The sequence below is a fragment of the Narcine bancroftii genome, chromosome 3 (genome assembly GCF_036971445.1).
Source record: "Narcine bancroftii isolate sNarBan1 chromosome 3, sNarBan1.hap1, whole genome shotgun sequence".
Lineage (NCBI taxonomy): Eukaryota > Metazoa > Chordata > Chondrichthyes > Torpediniformes > Narcinidae > Narcine > Narcine bancroftii.
Genome location: NC_091471.1, coordinates 55,093,883 through 55,100,055, shown reverse-complemented (window position 1 = coordinate 55,100,055; position 6,173 = coordinate 55,093,883). Strand labels below are relative to the sequence as shown.

The window sequence follows — 6,173 nt, the reverse complement described above, 5'->3', positions numbered from 1 at the left end:
TATGTATGAAATAATTTCTGCTTTTATTTGTACACTGTATTTTTCTTTTACAATGTTCATTTTTAAGCATGATTTCAAACATTGTTTGTAGTGAAAATATTTTGTTTAGATTTTATCAAGCGATGACTTTATTTTTTTAAAACTGCTTGTTTTGATAAATGAAGCATGTTGTTTTTGCTAATGAATAAACTATCAATTTATCACTTGTCCTCATTTCTCCCAGAAAAGGAAATATCCTCTGTGCATCCTCTGTTAGACAGAATGCTACAGCACAGAAAACAGGCAATTCAGCCCTTCTAGTCTGTGCCAACCACTATTTTGCTAGTCCCACTGACCTGCTCCCGCTCCACAACCCTCCATGTATTTAATAGAACCTTTCACCATTCAGCATTAAGACCATTTAGAATTGCATATATTCTATCAAGGGACATCTCACTCTTCAAAATTCCAGCAGTTATGGTCATGTGTTGTCAGTCATTTACCAAAATTCTCTGGATTCTGAGCAAGTCCCAGCTTATTGGAAGACAGTAAATGTCACACCACTTTTTAAAAAGGGATGTAGGCAGAAGACAGGTTACTATCAGCCAGTTAGCTTAACTGTACGAGGTACTGGTAATTGGGCAAAAGTTTGAAGCTGTCATTAAGGATGAAATAGTGAGACATTTTGAACGAAGGGGTACCATCAGGCAGACACAGCATTCAGAAAGGACAGGTCTTGTTTGACAAATTTTATGATGTTCTTTGAGAATATAATGAGGAACAGGTTGATGTTGTACATTTTGATTTCCAGAAGGCGTTTCATAGTTGCCGCACAAGAGACATCAATAAGATACAGATGAATGGAGTCGGGGCAAGTATATTGACATGGATTGAGGATTAGTTAACTGACATAAGGCAGGGAGTCAGGATAAATGGGTGTTTTTCTGATTGACAGACAGTGGTAAGGGGGGTGCCGCAGGGGCCGGTGCTAGTCCCACAGCTGTTTAACCTTTACCTTGATGATTTGGAAGAGGGAACAGAGCTTAGCATAGCAAAGTTTGCAGATGACACTAAATTGAGTGAAAAAACAAATTGCATAGAGAATGTGGAGAGGCTGCAGAAGGATATAGTTAAGTTAGTTAAGTGGGCAAAGGTCTGGCATATAGAGTATAACGTTAGTAAATGCGAGGTCATCTACTTTGGTAGGAAAAATAGAAGAGCAGATTTTTAATTAAATGGTGAAAGACTGCAGCCTGCTGTAGTACAGAAGAAATTGGGAGTGCTTGTGCATGAATTGCAAAAGTTTGAGTTGCAGGTACAACAGGTTATTAAGAAGGCAAATTAAATGTTGGTCATCTCTAGAGGAATTGAATTCAAGAGCAGGGAGGTCATGCTGCAACTGTACGAGGTACTGGTAAGGCCACACCTGGAGTGCTGTGTGCAGTTCTGGTCTCCATACTTGAGGAAGGATTTATTGGTTTTAGAGGCGGTCAAGAGGAGGTTCACCGATTTGATCCTGGAGATGAGGGGGTTGACCTACAAGGAGAGACTAAATTGCCTGGGTTTATATTCACTTGAATTCAGAACAACGAGGAGATCTCATAGAAATATATAAAATTATGAAAAGGATAGATGAGATAGAGGCAGGAAAATTGTTTTCACTGGTAGGTGAGACCTGAACTAGGTACACAGTTTCAAGATTCAGGGAAGTAGATTTAAGATGAAGATGAGAAAAAACTGTTTTCCCCAGAGAGTAGTGAATCTGTGAAATTCTGTGCCCTAGGAAGTGGTTAAGGCTACTTCATTAAACATATTGAAGGTTCATTTAGATAGATTTTTACACATAAAACGGAATTAAGGGATTTGGGGAAAAGGAAGGTCGGTGGAGTTGAGTCAATGATCAGATCAGCAATGATCTTATTGAATAGCGGAGCAGGCTCGATGGGCCAGATGGCCTAAACCTGCTCCATTTCTTATGTTCTAAAAGCAAGTCTAGTCTGTCCAATGTTTCCTCAAAGGACAGACATTCATTCAAAGCATGAACTAAGTAAATCTTCTACGGACTCTTTCCAACTCATTTACCTTGTACACTGGCACAATTAATCGGGAGATTAATGCTGTACACTGTACTCCAAATGTAGTCTCAACAGTCCCCTAATTTATGAAACCACAATTAAGAACTCATTTGATCCATTATGGAAAAAATACTATGTACAAGCTTCATTTATCAGCGTACTGATAAACAGTCATTCGGATTTTGTCATGGAAAGAAGAACGTGTCCATTAGACTTGTCTTCAATAAGTATGGTGTATTTTTAAGAATTCAAGAAAAAGAAAGGATATAATCTAAAAGGTTTTAGGAGTAATCAGCCATTTAAATGAAGTCTATTTGGATTATTTCTTTGGCTTGGCTTCGCGGACGAAGATTTATGGAGGGGGTAAAAAGTCCACGTCAGCTGCAGGCTCGTTTGTGGCTGACAAGTCCGATGCGGGACAGGCAGACACGGTTGCAGCGGTTGCAGGGTAAAATTGGTTGATTGGGGTTGGGTGCTGGGTTTTTCCTCCTTTGCCTTTTGTCAGTGAGGTGGGCTCTGCGGTCTTCTTCAAAGGAGGTTGCTGCCCGCCAAGATGCACGGTTTGAGGCGATATCAGCCCACTGGCGGTGGTCAATGTGGCAGGCACCAAGAGATTTCTTTAGGCAGTCCTTGTACCTCTTCTTTGGTGCACCTCTGTCACGGTGGCCAGTGGAGAGCTCGCCATATAACACGATCTTGGGAAGGCGATGGTCCTCCATTCTGGAGACGTGACCCACCCAGCGCAGTTGGATCTTCATCAGCGTGGACTCGATGCTTATCATAAACATAAACATCCAAGAAACAACTTCATTGAATTGTTTTAGAATATAATTTTATTGTTTTTATTTTCCATGGCATTCACTAATCCTTTTGTTACAGTTGATTCTACTTTGTCATTCCATTTGAAAATGGATGTTTCAAAATAAGTAACATTTTTTTTTAACTAGCGAGCTTTTCTCAAGTGTTTCTATTTTTCAGGATCTGGGATCACTAGCAAGGTCACCGATGGTTGTTTATCCCTCATTGGTCTTGAGAAGGAGGTGATGAGCTGCCTTCTTCGATCGCTATGTTTCTTTCAGTAAACATGCTCTATCGTGTTGTTGGAAGATCCAGGATTTAGACTCTGTGATGATGACCTCTGATGACCTGCACTATATTTCCAAAATATGTCGATGTACACCCTAGAGGGAACATGTAGTGTGTTATGTTCCCATGCACATGGCTTTCTTGGTATCAGATTAGCCTGAGCAAGTAACTGCAATGCATTTTGAGATTGTACCCACGATGGTCATTGCAAAGGGAATTAGGTGGGCCATCAATAATAGTCATTTAGCACCGATAAAGGCATGTTGGCCACAATGTCCATACCAAAAATCAAGTACCCATGTATATTCATCCCATTAACCATCACTTAGTCTGTTGTCTTCCATGCTTTGACACACAAGCCTCATCCACATTTTAAATGTGAGTGTACCTACTTTTACAACATCATGCAACCATTTGCATGATTGTAATTGTGAAATATAATCCCTAAAATATATTAAACATCATATGAACTTCATTAGCTCTTTTGAAGAACTAACTTTAATGAAAGGCTATTCATTATTTATTGGGGGGGGGGGGAGAACTGTGGAAGCTCTAAAACTACTTAAACATAGTTTGAATTTTGCAGTTTGAAATGAGTATTTAGAAAGGTAGGTCGCCAATGTCAGGAGTAGTGTTAGTGAAGAGCAGCTTGATAAATCATGACTTCAACCCTTGAAAGTAGGCACTCAGAGGAGCTTGATAGCAGCATGTAAGATGCTTATCAGGAGTGGGAAAACATAAACAAATCATCACCTTCAAGAAAGCCAAAGCAGCAGATTAAGAAAACGCATACTAAAGGTTCTGAAGGGCAAATTTAGCATAGACATCAGATATTTCTTTAGGTAGCAATTGATTAATACTGGTTATCTGACAGGATATTTGAGGTTATGACAGTGGGCTCATTTACAAAGCCACCAAGCAAGTAATTGGTTGGACTGACATTCTGTAAAGATTCATTTAAAATATGTTGTGGAGCCTCTTCATTCAAACCAGACGTTATTTTCAAAAACAAAGATGTGTCTCTTGCAGGCAGAAATAGTCCTGCAGAATTAACATTCCTCCTGAAGAACTATTTAGTCAGAAGGAATGTTATCTATTTTATAATTTTAATGATATATTTTCCCATGTCATCCTTAAGTTTAAGCCATCACCTTTGGGAGTGTCATTTCAACTCTAAGGGCCTCCGAATGAAATTAAGGCTGTCACACCAATTGAGCACTGAGGGAGTACATTATAATAGAAGGGAGAAAAGCAAATTGGAAACACCAAAGAGATGAGGCATCTTCTGCAGAAAGAGGAAAAAAGCCAACAATTCAGGTCAAAGATGAAGTTCTGATGAAAACTGAAAGATTAAATTCTTTTTCGCTTTCCATAGATGCTACTGACCAGCTGAATGCTTCCTAATTTTTCTGTTTATCTTTCAGACTTCCAGTACCTGAAATTTTGTTTTATTTTCATGTACAGTGGGAGGCACCATACTGTGCAGGAACAAGGAGACCTGGACATACAGATGTCAAGGAGACCTAGACATACAGATGCCAAGGAGACCTGGACATCCAATGAGATCTGGACATACAGATGTCAAGGAGGCCTGGACATCCAAGAAGACCTGGACAAATTTTGTTTTATTTTCATGTACAGTGGGAGGCACCATACCATACAGGAACAAGCAGACCTGGACATCCAGATGTCAAGGAGACCTGGACATACAGATGTCAAGGAGACCTGGACATACAGATGTCAAGGAGACCTGAAAATCCAAGGAGACCTGGACAAATTTTGTTTTATTTTTATGTGCAATGGGAGGCACCATACCGTGCAGGAACAAGGAGAGCTGGACATACAGATCCATAAATCTTTAGGTTGTTAGTAAAATCTGGACTTCATAAATAATAGGAAAGAGCCATTGAAATACTTCATAGGTCTATCAATCTTATTACATCTTGGGTTCTGGATCTAAGCACAGACATGTGTTTGCTTTTGATTTCAAAATATTTTAATAGGTTTTTTTCTTCACCGAATTTCATAACTTCCACACAAATTCCATACCAAGTTATGAATTGTTCCTGAAAATGAATGCCCCAAAGCAGATTGAATATTGATTTTTTTTTCAGTGTTCTATCAGTTGATGCTACTTTGCATTATATTAATTTGGGACAGCAAGAGATTAGAAAAAGCGAACTGTGTGTTTTCTTCTAACTATGCAGGCAAACTTTTTTTCCATTCAAATTACAATACTTAATTTTTTTTTGACTCACTTGAGTTTATGGTGCTATTTATTTGAAAATGGAAAAAAAATTACTGATCTATTTTAGAATCTAGCAATTATTTCTTTTTTATTCAAATTGCTCTTAGATCAGTACTGGATATCATGAGGGGTGTAATCGCATAGTGGTTAAAATACTGTACAAGAGAACCAGAGTTTGGAGCTAATCCAGATTCATAATTCCTCACTCTGCAGCTGGAGAACGAAGCTGACATCTGAACAAAACAGATCTAATGCCCTCTAGTAAAAAAAAATCCCAATCTTTCTGGCTGTGACTCTAGACCTACAGAAAAGAAGTTGACTTCTAATAGTCGCTGAAATGGTCATTCTAATCAGGCGCAATTGGGGCTAACGTCAACAGTGCCCAGCTGTGGATGAATAAAAACGCAGTACTCACAGTGCTAAACTGCTTCCTCTGATCTTGGTAACAAATCTTGATGTTCTTTTCTTGGCTTGTCAAGTTCAGTTTGATACTGCCCTATGTGTTCACATACGGATCACGATGACTAATCCACATAATGCTGTATGCTGGCTGTTACAGTTCAAATCATATTAAGCTTAAAAGAAGTGCCAGTATTATCTCTAAATGCAACAATAGAAGGAACTTCCATTGTCTCAGTGTTGCTGTCATTGACTGAGTAGCACTATCTATTATAGGTACATCTGTCATCCACCCTTAGTCCCAGCAGTAGTAGAGTTTAACCCTGAGGAGTATTTCTCTGTCAGAGTAAGGATTTTTTATAATACTCAATAAATTAAATAAGAAT

The 6,173-nt window shown here is 38.8% G+C and overlaps 1 long non-coding RNA gene across 2 annotated transcripts in view; it reads right to left on the bottom strand.

Moving 5' to 3' along the window:
• Window positions 1–5,968, bottom strand: part of LOC138757188 (uncharacterized) — a 119,305-nt gene extending 113,337 nt beyond the window's left edge. Inside the window, exon 1 of one of the 2 annotated variants that reach the window (XR_011353409.1) lies at window positions 5,804–5,968. This is a non-coding gene — a long non-coding RNA (uncharacterized lncRNA). The remainder of the gene's footprint in view (window positions 1–5,803) is intronic. The other variant, XR_011353410.1, reaches the window with a different exon arrangement.
• Window positions 5,969–6,173: the final 205 nt, after the last annotated feature.